General features: G+C 35.0%; 1 protein-coding gene across 7 annotated transcripts in view; it reads right to left on the bottom strand.

Annotated features, from left to right (window-relative positions):
* Positions 1-12637, bottom strand: part of TASP1 (taspase 1) — a 313757-nt gene that overhangs the window by 146166 nt on the left and 154954 nt on the right. The gene's annotated exons all lie outside the window — the stretch shown is intronic.

Here is a 12637-nt window from a genome sequence, read left to right as displayed (position 1 = left end):
CAACTAACCAGTCAATATACTGTATAGCTCAGTCTTCAGCTTCATATGATTTCATTTGCCTTTCCTTCATGCAGTATTATAATTATATTCTCTGAGTTTACTATAACTAATATTAATGGTTTTGTCCACATGCTCACAAACTAAAGGAAAAGACAAAAAACTTTTAGATCACCTAATCAGTCAGTAGGAAAAAAATTTAGAAAAAAATTATTGCTAATATGGAAACAAAGATCTTTATTTTTTTTCTGCATGGGATAAAATAAATTCCTTATGAGGTGTTAATTACACCCTAATATTTCAAAAATATCTTTTAGCATAAATTGTAAAATACAGTACCTATAGTGAAGAGCTCAGCAGCTCCCAATTCTGTGATGGTACCAACTTCTATAATCAAGTCTACAGTCCCTATATCTAGCCACCTTTAAAATCAAATAAAAAAGCAACAAAACTAAGCTTCTTTTTAGTGTAACATGCTTACAGAGGTGGTGTTGCTCTTCTTCCTTTTTAGCACTGTGCTTATTTTTTGCTTACTAACCAAATAATATTACAAAATTATTTCCAATTATCCAAATGTGGTAGCTAATTTAAATAGCCTTTTCCTTCTCTCCCCACAGGTCTGTGTGAGTGAGTAAGAACACATCTGCTATGGACAAACCATCCTCTGCTACGTAAAAATCTCCAAGTATCCAAAATATTTGGTATTTCCAAGCTGTAGAAGAGGCTAGAGCTCTTGTATAAACAGGAAACCTAGGCCACAGGGAGAAAACCAGTGTCAGCCGTGAATGTGCAAAGCCCTACAAAGTTACATTTCTGTTGCTGGCTACCCATTTCCACTTATTCTGGTAAGTCTACCTTGTTAGTCTGTTGCTGATCAATTCTGTTAGTGATTTAATATGATAACAAATTTTTCTTTTTTCTTATTTGTAAGAGGAGAGAAAAAAGAGAAAACTAATTGAGGCTTCCCAGAACAGCCTGACACCATTTTATCCCAAGATTCTCCTTTAGGAATAAATGCATCAGCCATATCATAGAAGGTAACTTAGGGTTTCTTGAAAATTGGGATCCTTCTGTTTCTTACATTCAATATATAATGAAAAAAGCAAAGCTGAGTGTTACTCAATTTAATAAGGAAATGAACTATTTATTTTCAAAATGATTGTCCAGGTCAATAAATGTGATTTCTAACCATCCTTTCTAGCCAAAGGAAAAAAAAATAATTTCTTAAATTTTTACTACTTTCAACAGTTCCACTGAATATTATCTAATCATTCCTCCTATAATGAGATTTCCTAGCCTCTCTATACAATCTTTCTACATCTTGATTTAAGTATATAACTATTTCCTAAACCTCTGTTTAAAAAAAAAAAAAATGGAGACCACTCTGAGAAGTATTTCAAAACCACACAGCAACTGCTCAGAAAGAGATAAGCAAAAAACTGTTCAATTCTTGAAGGCCCTTGGAAAACCACATTCATTTCTAATATGATTGTCTATAAACTTAAATAAAATTAAATAACTATTATCTTTACAATTACTTGCTATTTTTCTTTTTCATCTCCATCCCACCCTTTCACTTAAATTTACTCTGATTTTTTTAAAAGAATTTATTTATTTATTCATGAGAGACAGAGAGAGAGAGAGGCAGAGACACAGGCAGAGGGAGAAGCAGGCTCCATGCAGGGAGCCCGACATGGGACTTGATCCTGGGTGCCCAGGATCCCGCACTGGGCGGAAGGTGGCGCTAAACCAATAAGCCACCAGGCTGCCCAATTTATTCTGATTTATAAAACTTCTATACATTTAGAAATATTCTAGGATTCTACATATGTATCTTTTGTTACACGAGAAGAAAAATATGATTTATTTTGCAACTTTGTGACCTTCTATGAGATATATTCCAGCTAACAAAGAAAAGATGAAAAGCAAAGTATTAATCTTCAATAAATTTATATACTATGCAAAGTTGTGGATGGCAGTCATATATCAAACTCTAAACCCTGAGTTGGTTCCCACAGTTGGCCCTCTATTTATGTCAAGAGGCACAGGAGTGAAATGGCACCTGCCAGTTTGTGTCTGGAGGGATCTCTCCAAGAATACTCTCTGGGACATGCTCCCAGATGAGCAAACACTCTCCCCGCTGTGTGCTCCAGGCTTCTCAGATCACTTCCATGCTGTGTGTCCATGGGGTTGTTTGCCTGCCTCCTCTCGAAGCCTATCCAGACAAGCCTGCTGACCTCTAAAATTCCAGGCTTTCACTGTTGCCAAATGTTATGAAATTTGTTCCTTTTCACTTTCAAAGGCAATTACTATGGACATTTGTTTTTCCACTGTGCTCCCCACTGTGTGTTAGTCTGTCTCTCACCATTCTCCAGGACTATGGCTCCCTCCCCACCTCCAGGACCACAATCCCTTTCTCTCCCAAACTGCCTCGCCACACATCCTACTTCTTTGATGTGGTTTCTTCTCTACCTCTAGTTGTAGAATTTGTTCTACTAGTCTACAGGTCAGTTTCTGGTGTATTTAGGATGATTTGATAGTTATCTATTTATATTCATAGGATACGATGAGTCTAGGGACAATCTCTTACTCCACTGCCAGCCTAGACAATGATTTTTTTAAATAGGTGTATTTACCTAATGGATACAAAATACTGATTCTAAGGGATACAGGTACCTTGATGTTTTTTGTAGCATAGTCAACAAAAGCCAAATTGTGGAAAGAGTCCAAATGTCCACTGACTAATGAACAGATAAAGAAGATGTGGTATACATGTACAATGGAATATTACCCAGCCATACGAAAGGATGAAATCTTGCCAAATGCAATGACATGGATGAAGCCAGAGAGTAGTATGCTAAGCAAAATAAGTCAGAGAAAGACAAATACCATATGATTTCACTCATATGTGGAATTTAAGAAACCAAACTGAACATGGGGGTGCAAATCAAGAAACAGACTCTTAACTATAGACAACAAACTGATGGTTATTGGAGGGGAGATGGGTAGTAGGATGGGTTAAACAGATGTTGGGTATTCAGGAGGGCACTTGTGATGAGCACTGGATGTTGTATGTAAGTGATGAATCAGTAAATTCTACTCCTGAAACTAATACTGCTAATATGCATGGTATGTTACCTAGCTGGATTTAAATAAAGACTTGGAAAAATTAAAAAGAAGACAGTAGCTTACATGGGAAAAAAATCATAAGGCTAGCAGGGAAAATCCACAGCCAAAGAATACTCTATGCAGCAAGGCTATCATTCAAAATAGAAGGAGGAATAAAGAGTTTCCAAGACAAAAAAAAAAAAACCTAAAGGAGTTCAATCACTAAACCAGCCCTTCAAGAAATATTAAAGGGGACTCTTTGAGTGGAAAGAAGAGACCAAAAGTAACAATATAAAGGTAGGAAACACAAAAGCAGTAAAAATGAATATTTCTGTAAAAAAAATCAGTCAAGGAACTCACAAAATAAGAAAGTGTAAAATGTAACAACATATAACTACAATGTGAGGAAGAGTAAAAAATGGGTTCAAACTTAAATGACTGCCACCTGCATATAGACTACTACATGCAGAAGATATATACAAACCTAATGGTAACCATATATCAAAACCACTAATATGCAAAGAATAAAGAGAAAGAAATATAATAAATATGTCACTAAAGAAAATCAGCAAATCATGAAAGACAAGAAAAGATCAGAGAAAATCTTCAGAAACCATGAAACAAATAGATACTTATCTGTCAATAATTACTGTGAATGTAAGTGGACTAAATGATCTAATCAAAAGACACAGGATTAAACACACACACACACACACACACACACACACACACAACCCATCTATATGATGCCTACAAGAGACTCATTTTATTTATTTATTTTTTTAAGATTTTAACTACTTACTCATGAGAGACACAGATACAGGCATAGGGAGAAGCAGGCTTCAGGCAAGGGGAGCCTGATGTGGGACTCAATCCCAGAACTCCAGGACCATGCCCTGAGCCGAAGGCCAACACCCAACCGCTGAGCCACCCAGGATTCCCAAGAGACTCATTCTAGACCTAAAGACAATTTCAGATAGAAAGTCAAGGGACAGAGAAACATTGATCATGCAAATGGATATGAAAAGAAAGCCAGAGTAGCAATACTTACAACAGACAAAATAGACTTTAAGAAAAAGATACTATATAATAATAAAGGGGACAAGGGCAGGGGGTGGGGGTGAATGGGTGACGGGCATGAGGGGGGGCACTTGACGGGATAAGCACTGGGTGTTATTCTTTATGTTGGCAAATTGAACACCAATAAAAAACAAATTTATTATAAAAAATAATAATAATAAAGGGGACAATCCAACAAGAAGATATGAAAATTGTAAATATTTGTGAATAGAACAAAGGAGCACCCAAATACATAAAAAAATTAATAACAAATAGAAAAGAACTAATCAACAACCATACAGCAATAGCGGGGGACTTTCATAACCCACTTACATCAATGAACAAATCATCTAAACAGAAAATCAACAAGGCAACAATGGCTTTTAATGATACACAGGAACGAATGGATTTCACAGATATATTCAGAATATTCCATCCTAAAACAACAGAATACACATTGTCTTCAAGTGCACATGGAACATTCTCTAGAATAAGTCATATATTAGCCCACAAAATAAGCCTCAACAAATTCAAGAAGACCAAAGTCATATCATGAATCTTTACTAATCACTACATTATGGAACTGTAAGTTAACCACAAGAAAAAAATCCAGAAAGACCACAAATGTATGGGAGGGTAAATAACATGCTTATGAACCAATGAATGGATCATCAAGGGGGAAAAATTACATGGAAAAAAAAATAAAAACACAACAATCCATGGGCCACATGGGTAAAATCTGTGGTTGAGCATCTGCCTTCGGCTCAGGTCATGATCCCAGGGTACTGGGATCAAGTCCCATATCCGGATCCCCACAGGGTGCCAGCTTCTCTCTTTGCCTATGTCTCTGCTTATCTCTCTGTGTTTCTCATGAATAAATAAATAAAATCTGGAAAGAAGAAAGAAAAGGAAAGAGAGAGAGAGAGAGAGAGAAAGAAAGAAAGAAAGAAAGAAAGAAAGAAAGAAAGAAAGAAAGAAAGAAAGAAAGAAAGAAAAGAAAGAAAGAGAAGGAAGAGAAGGAAGGAAGGAAGGAAGGAAGGAAGGAAGGAAGGAAGGAAGGAAGGAAGGAAGGAAGGGAGACATTTGGGATGTAGCAAAGGCTGTTCTAAGAGGGAAGTTTATGGCACTACAATCCCACCAAAGGAAGCAAGAAATTTTTCAAACAAGTAACCTAACCTCACACATAAAGGAACTAGAAAAACAACAACAAACAAAACCTAAAACAAGCAGAAAGAAGAAAATAATAAAAATTAGAACAGAAAAAAAAAATGAAATACAAACTAAAAAACAATAGAAGAGATCAATGAAATCAGGAGCTGATTCTTTGAAAAAAAAAATCAGCAACATTGAGAAACTTCTAACCAGACTTATCAGAAAAAAGAAGGACTCAAATAAGTAAAATCACAAATCAGAGAGGAGAAATAACAACCAACATCACAGAAATACAATTATAGATCATATTATGAAAAGCTACATGCCAACAAACTGGACAATCTAGAAGAAATGCATAAATTCCCAGAAACATAAAAGCTACCAAAAATGAATAAGAAAGAAATAGAAAATTTGAACAGATCAATAATCAGCAAAGAATTGATCAGTAATAAAAAAACAAACCTCCCAAGAAACAAAAGTCCAGGACTAGATGGCTTCCCAGGTGAATTCTACCAAACATATAAGAAGAGTTAATACATTCTTCTCAAATTATTCCAAAAATTAAAAAAGGAAGGAAAATTTCCCAATTCATTCTATGAAGCCAACATTACCTTGATACCAAAATCAAATCAAGACACCACGAAAAAAGGAAACTACAAGCCAATATTTCTGATGAATGTAGATGCAAAAATTCTCAACAAAATATCAGCAAACTAAATCCAACAACACATTTTAAAAAATCATTCACCACAACCAAATGGCAATTATTCCTGGGATGCAAGGATGGTTTGATATTTGCAAATCAATCAATGTTATAGATTATTACATCAATAAGAGAAAGGATAAGAACCATATGATCATTTGAGTAGACATGGAAAAAGCATTTGACAAAGTACAACATCCATTCATGATTTAAAACATACACACACCTAAATAAAGAAGGTTTAAGGGGAACATACCTCAACATAATAAAGGCCATATATCAGAAAGGCATAGTTAACATCATACTCAATGGTGAAAAACTGAAAGCTTTCCCCCTAAGATAAGGAACAAGACAAAAATAGCCATTCTCACCACTTTTATTCAACACAGTACTAGAAGTCCTAGCCACAGCAATCATACAAGAGGAAGGAATAAAGGGTATCCAAACTGGTAAGGAAGGTTAAACATTCACTATTTACAGATGACATAATAGTATGTATAGAAAACCATAAGACTACCAAGAAACTGCTAGAACTAATAAATGAATTCAGTAAAGTCACAGGAAATAAAATCAATGTGCAGAAATCTGTTGCATTTTTATACACCAATAATGAAGCAACAGAAAGAGAAATTAAGAAAATCCCATTTACAGTGTACCAAAAATAATAAGATCTCTAGGAATAAACCTAAGCAAGAGGTAGAAGATCTGTACTCTGAAAACTATAAAACACTGATGAAAGAAATTGAAGATGACACAAAGGGATAAAAGAACATTCCATGCTCATATGTTGAAAGAACAAATATCATTAAAGTGTCTAAACTACCCATAGCAATGTATATATTAAACCCAATCCCTATAAAAACACCAATAGCATTTTTCACAGAACTAGCACAATTCTAAAATTTATATAGAACCACAAAAGATGGGCAGCCCTGGTGGCTCAGCGGTTTAGCGCCACCTTCAGCCCAGGGCCTGATCCTGGAGACCCAGGATCGAGTCCCATGTCGGGCTCCCAGCGTGGAGCTTGCTTCTCTCTCTGCCTCTCTCCCTCTCTCTCTCTCTCTCTGTTTCTCATGCATAAATAAATAAAATCTTTAAAAAAAAAAGAACCGGGATCCCTGGGTGGCGCAGCGGTTTAGCGCCTGCCTTTGGCCCAGGGCACGATCCTGGAGACCTGGGATCGAATCCCACGTTGGGCTCCCGGTGCATGGAGCCTGCTTCTCCCTCTGCCTGTGTCTCTGCCCCTCTCTCTCTCTCTCTCTCTCGCTGTGTGCCTATCATAAATAAATAAAATTTAAAAAAAAATAAAAAATAAAATAAAATATTTGGTCTCCTTTAAAAAAAAAAAAAAAAAAAAAGAACCACAAAAGATCCTGAATAGCCATAGCAATCTTAAAAAGAAAAGAAAAGACATCACAATTACATACAACAAGTTGTATTACAAAGCTGTAGTGATCAAGACAGTATGTGATTGGCACAAAAACAGACACACAGATCAATGGAACAGAATAGAAAATCCAGAAATGAACCCACAACTATATGGCCAATTAATCTTCAACAAAGCAGGAAAGAATATCCAAAGGAAAAAAGTCTCCTCAACAAATGGTGCTGGGAAAACTGAACAAACACATGCAAAAGAAAGAAACTGGGCAACTTCCTTACACCATACACAAAAATAAACTCAAAATGGAGTAAAGACCATAATGTGAGCCCTGAAACCATAAAAATCCTGAACACAGGCAGCCTCGTAGCAACTTTTTCCTAGATAGATCTCCTGAGGCAAGGGAAACAAAAACAAAAATAAGCTATTGAGACTACATCAAAATAAAAGGCTCCTGCAGAGCAAAGGAAACAATCAGCAAAACTAAAAGGCCACCTACGAGGGGGGAAAAGATATCTGGATATGACGTATCCAATAAAGGGTTGTATCCAAAATATATAAAGAATATATAAAATTCAATACCCAAAAAACAATCCAATTTTAAAAATGGGCAGAAGACATGAATAGACACTTCTCCAAAGAAGACATTGAGATTCCAACAGATTCGTGAAGAGATGTTCATCATCATTTAGTATCAGGGAAGTGCAAATCAAAACTACAATGAGAGGGCAGCCCCAGTGGTCCAGTGGTTTAGCGCTGCCTTCAGCCCAGGGTGTGATCCTGGGGACCTGGGATCAAGTCCCGCGTCGGGCTCCCTGCATGGAGCCTGCTTCTCCCTTTGCCTGTGTCTCTGCCTCTCTCTATCTCTGTGTCTTTCATGAATAAATAAATAAAATCTTTTTTAAAAGATTAAAAGGAGACACCATCTCTCACCTGTCAAAATAGCTAAAAATCAACAACACAAGAAACGACAGGTATTGGCAAGGATGTGGAAAAATAAGAACACTGTTGGTGGGAATGCAAACTGGTGCAGTCGCTGTGGAAAACACTATGGAGGTTCCTCACGAAGTTAAACATAGAACTACCCTATGATCTGGCAATTTTACTACTGAGTATTTTCCCAAAGAATACAAAAATACAAATTCAAGGAGCTACAAACACCTCATTGTTTATTGTAGCATTATTTACAACAGCCAAATTATGGAAGCAGATCAAGTACCCATTGACTGATGAATGGATAAAAAAGATATGATACATATACATAATGGAATATCATTCAGTCATAAAAAAAATGAAATCATTCCATTTGCAATGACATGGATGGAGCTAGAGAGTATAATGTTTAGCAAAATAAGTTATTCAAAGAAAGACAAATACTATATGATTTCATTCGTGTGTGGAATTTAAGGAACAAAACAAACGAGCAAAGAGAGAGACAAATCAAAATGGACTCTTAATTATAGAGAACAAACAGATGGTTACCAGGGAGGATGGGGGTGGGAGGGATTAAGGAGTGCACTTGTGATGAGCACCATGTGTTGTATGGAAATGTTGAATCACTATGTTGTATACCTGAAACTGATATAACACTGTATGTTAATAGGAATCAAAATAAAAACTTAAAAAAATGAATGCAACATATTTATTTCATATTTTCTATCTAGTGATTCTAATACGTAAGGTCTTTGACAAGCTGGTTAAAGTTTTTGTTGACATATGTACTCTCCCTCATGGTTACTCTCCTTTATGTAAAGTTTTATTTCAATTTAAGGTTGTATAAATATGGATTCACATTTGAGGGCTATTTTGAGATCTGACTTGAAAGAGCATTCCTTCACAAAAGATTTTCATTTTCTTCTGTTAAGCCCTGGAAGTTACACATATCTAGGACTACCTTAAATGAAAATTCTGTTCTATTCACTTGAAAGTGTGATTTTTGCAGTTAGTATTTTGTCCTGCACTGTTGGATTATTTGTAATCAGAAGGTTCCAAGATCTCCATTCACGATTACCAGAAACAGGCATGCCTATATTTTCTAAACTTTAGTGTGGTACTTATTGCATCTTACATTTTATTTATGATGCATTTGCCTTTTTTCTTTCCATACAATGCAAGTCAAGTTCCTTGACAGAAAAGCTGTTTTGTTTTCTTCATCTATGAACCTCTAGTAGTAGCCAACAAAGTATATAATGGATTTCAATGAATATTTATTAAATAAAAAATGTTTAAAATTCTGAAAGTATAAATGCATAGGACCCAAGAACTATCAATGAATAATGCTTTGACAGTTGCCTACTTTATTGTTTTCCTAATCTGTTATTTATACACGTGAGTAAAACAGACTAAGTATCACATTTTTTATGATAATGAAGCAGAAACATGTTTGATTTTTTTAATGGATAAAGAGTAAATTATCCTAAGGGTCTCCCTCAAGCTCCAGGCAGCTATGAAGGAAGAAGATTTTAGTGTTTGAAAAAGAAAAATGTCTGCAAGGAATATAGACAAAAGTCTTACAAAAATGCAAAACTGCACTGGTGAAGTTTTTCTTGAAGTTTTCAAAATTATTTTTAAAGTTTTCTAAATTATAAAGAAATTGATGATACTTTATTGATCCCAGAAAAAAGTTAAAATGTATAATGACAGCTTCTTTTGCCCTTCCTATGGAAGCTAATGCTCATGAATTATCAAGATTTTAGTTAAGATTTGCTCATTAAAAGAAAACCTTTATTGAATACAACCTCTCAATTTGGCAGAAAAACCACAAGAGGGGACTCCCTTCAACCTCAATTATTGATGGCATTCTGCATTTCACAATATGTTAATAAAGTATAAGAATATTCCCCGAAGAAATTAAATAAAAAAACACAGAGCAAAATCCACTTTTTTAATCATAATACTTTATACCACATAGAATTTCTCAATAATGGCCACACAGAGTATAGGTTGATAATACGAATAACTTAGAAAATCAAAGAGAAGAAGAAATTTGATTTTTACAGATAACATTTTATCAACTATTATACTTACTTAGTGCGTTGAACCAACTAAAAAATGTACTGTGACATTACTTGTTGAGAACTGGGCAAGAAGCTACAATGCTACCCTGAAGGTCACATACCACACATACAGCCACAGTTTGCATGGAAAAAAAAGAATAATTCATGAAACTAAGTTCATTCAAAACTAACCGTGAATAGGAAAAGTCACATCTGAATCATTGTAAGAGCTTTTAAATGTGTGTTACTCATTTAAAAAGCACAACTAAAAAGGAAATCTATTTATTTCTTTTCCCTACTTAACTAAGCATTCAGTCTATAATCAGCTGGTTAGCATGAAGTATTATTAAGGCACTATTTTTACAGTACCCATTTTTATGGGTTTTGTATGTTACACAAACAGTGGTTTTTTAAAAAATGCATGAATTGGTTATTCTCTTTCATGCTTCCTATATTAAGTCAAACCAATGCTCTGGATCTTGGCATATTGGTAATGCAAGTGGAAACAAAAACAGTTCAATTTTCATAATGTCTTTCAACTTTATTCATTTTATCACATTAAAGTCTCATTTATCAAAAATAGTTTAAAGAGCCCTGCGTTTAAGATAATTTCAGAGTTTGTTTCAAACTACCAAAAAAGTAGGAAATAACAAGTCACGGACTAGAAAAATACATAAAAACAAATTATTTAATCATAAGTATAAAATTAGTTTTTTAAAAAATCCCTCATTGCTGCAGAAGGTCAGAGATACCAAACACATCACGACTCAAAAAAAAAAGATGGATTATTTTAAAATTCTGTCGAAATGGTTATTGCCACACCATTTTTAAATCTTTCATTTTAGGTAATTTTACTATTTAAAAAGTTAAATGTCAATTTAAAAAAATCACCCAAACAATACAAAAATGGTCAAGAGCTATGAGCAGGTAATTCATGAATTAATACAAAAGGCCAAGTTACATGTAAAAAGTTGCTCAGCCTCACTCATCAAAAAAAGAGGACTTAAAACTGGAAACCATATTTCTAATCCATTATTTTGGATATTTTTTTAACATTGATAATAACCATTAGAATGTGAAGGAGAATTCCAGTTTCCAATCTAGCATGTAAGGAGCTTGGAAGTTGTTACTGTATCCTAACAACAAGTAAAAAGCTGAACAAACTAAAAAATCAACAACTCTTCTTAGATTCATTAGAAAACTGAGGGCACAAAGCAACCCAAAACTGGAGACAGATACAGAGAATCACAACTTATCAGAGCACAAAAGTATGAACAGAACCCTCCACAGAATTAGTGATGGGGTAGGAAAACCAGAACTGTAACTGAAGAACTGCTAGAGTCTCGGTGTAGACAGTCTGTGAGTTAAAAACTCTGGTCAGGGGGCTGGGGGCTAGGAATGGGATGACACTTTGTAAGTTTTACCACCTGGAGCCCTACTAGGTTTTCACAGTAATGAAAACTGGAGAAAAATTCTTTCATGCTCCTAGGAGGAGGAGGAAGAAACCATTTTTAAATATAAGAGAGCATTCCGTTCTTATAAACAAAGCCTGCCCTCAAGAGAAACTATTTTACCAGAGCCAAGTCTGTGGCATTTTATCAGAGCCTAAACTCAATGTAAAATACTCAACTCCAACCAGTTCTGACCTTCTACGTGAAAGAAGAGAGCAGAGGTGAAAAACTAAGAGGCACTTGAGAAATCACAGACCAGAGACACAGGCTCACTAAATTACTGGGACGTAATTATAGGAATACAGAATATTCTCTTCCCCCTACCTCTCATCACCATATTAGTAAAGGCCGATTTCCCACAATTCCTTTTAACCAATACATCATGTCCAATTATCAAGAAAAAATTACAAAGCTTACTATAATGCCAAAAACAAAGTTTGAAGAGCCAGAAGAAGCATCAAACCAGATTCAGATATGACAAGAATGCTGGAATTATCAGACAAGGAATTTAAAAGAACTATGATTAATAAACTAAGGGCTCTAATGAAAAAGTAGACAACATGCAAGAACAAAGGATAATATAAGTACAGAGATGGAATGTCTAAGAAAGAATACAAAAGAAATGCTAGAGATCAAAAACACTAAGGATATGCAGACAGAAACATCTAAAACTGGAAAAGCAACAAGAAAAAGACTGAAAAGAAAAGCAGAACAGAATATTCAAGAACTATAGAACAACAACAAACGATGTAACCTAAAACAAAAGGGGAACACCAAAAGAAGAGGAGAG

This window comes from Canis lupus, chromosome 24 (assembly GCF_011100685.1).
Source record: "Canis lupus familiaris isolate Mischka breed German Shepherd chromosome 24, alternate assembly UU_Cfam_GSD_1.0, whole genome shotgun sequence".
In the NCBI taxonomy this organism is placed as follows: Eukaryota; Metazoa; Chordata; class Mammalia; order Carnivora; family Canidae; genus Canis; species Canis lupus.
The sequence above is the reverse complement of the archived record's forward strand: the minus strand, read 5'-3'. Positions and strand labels throughout refer to the sequence as shown.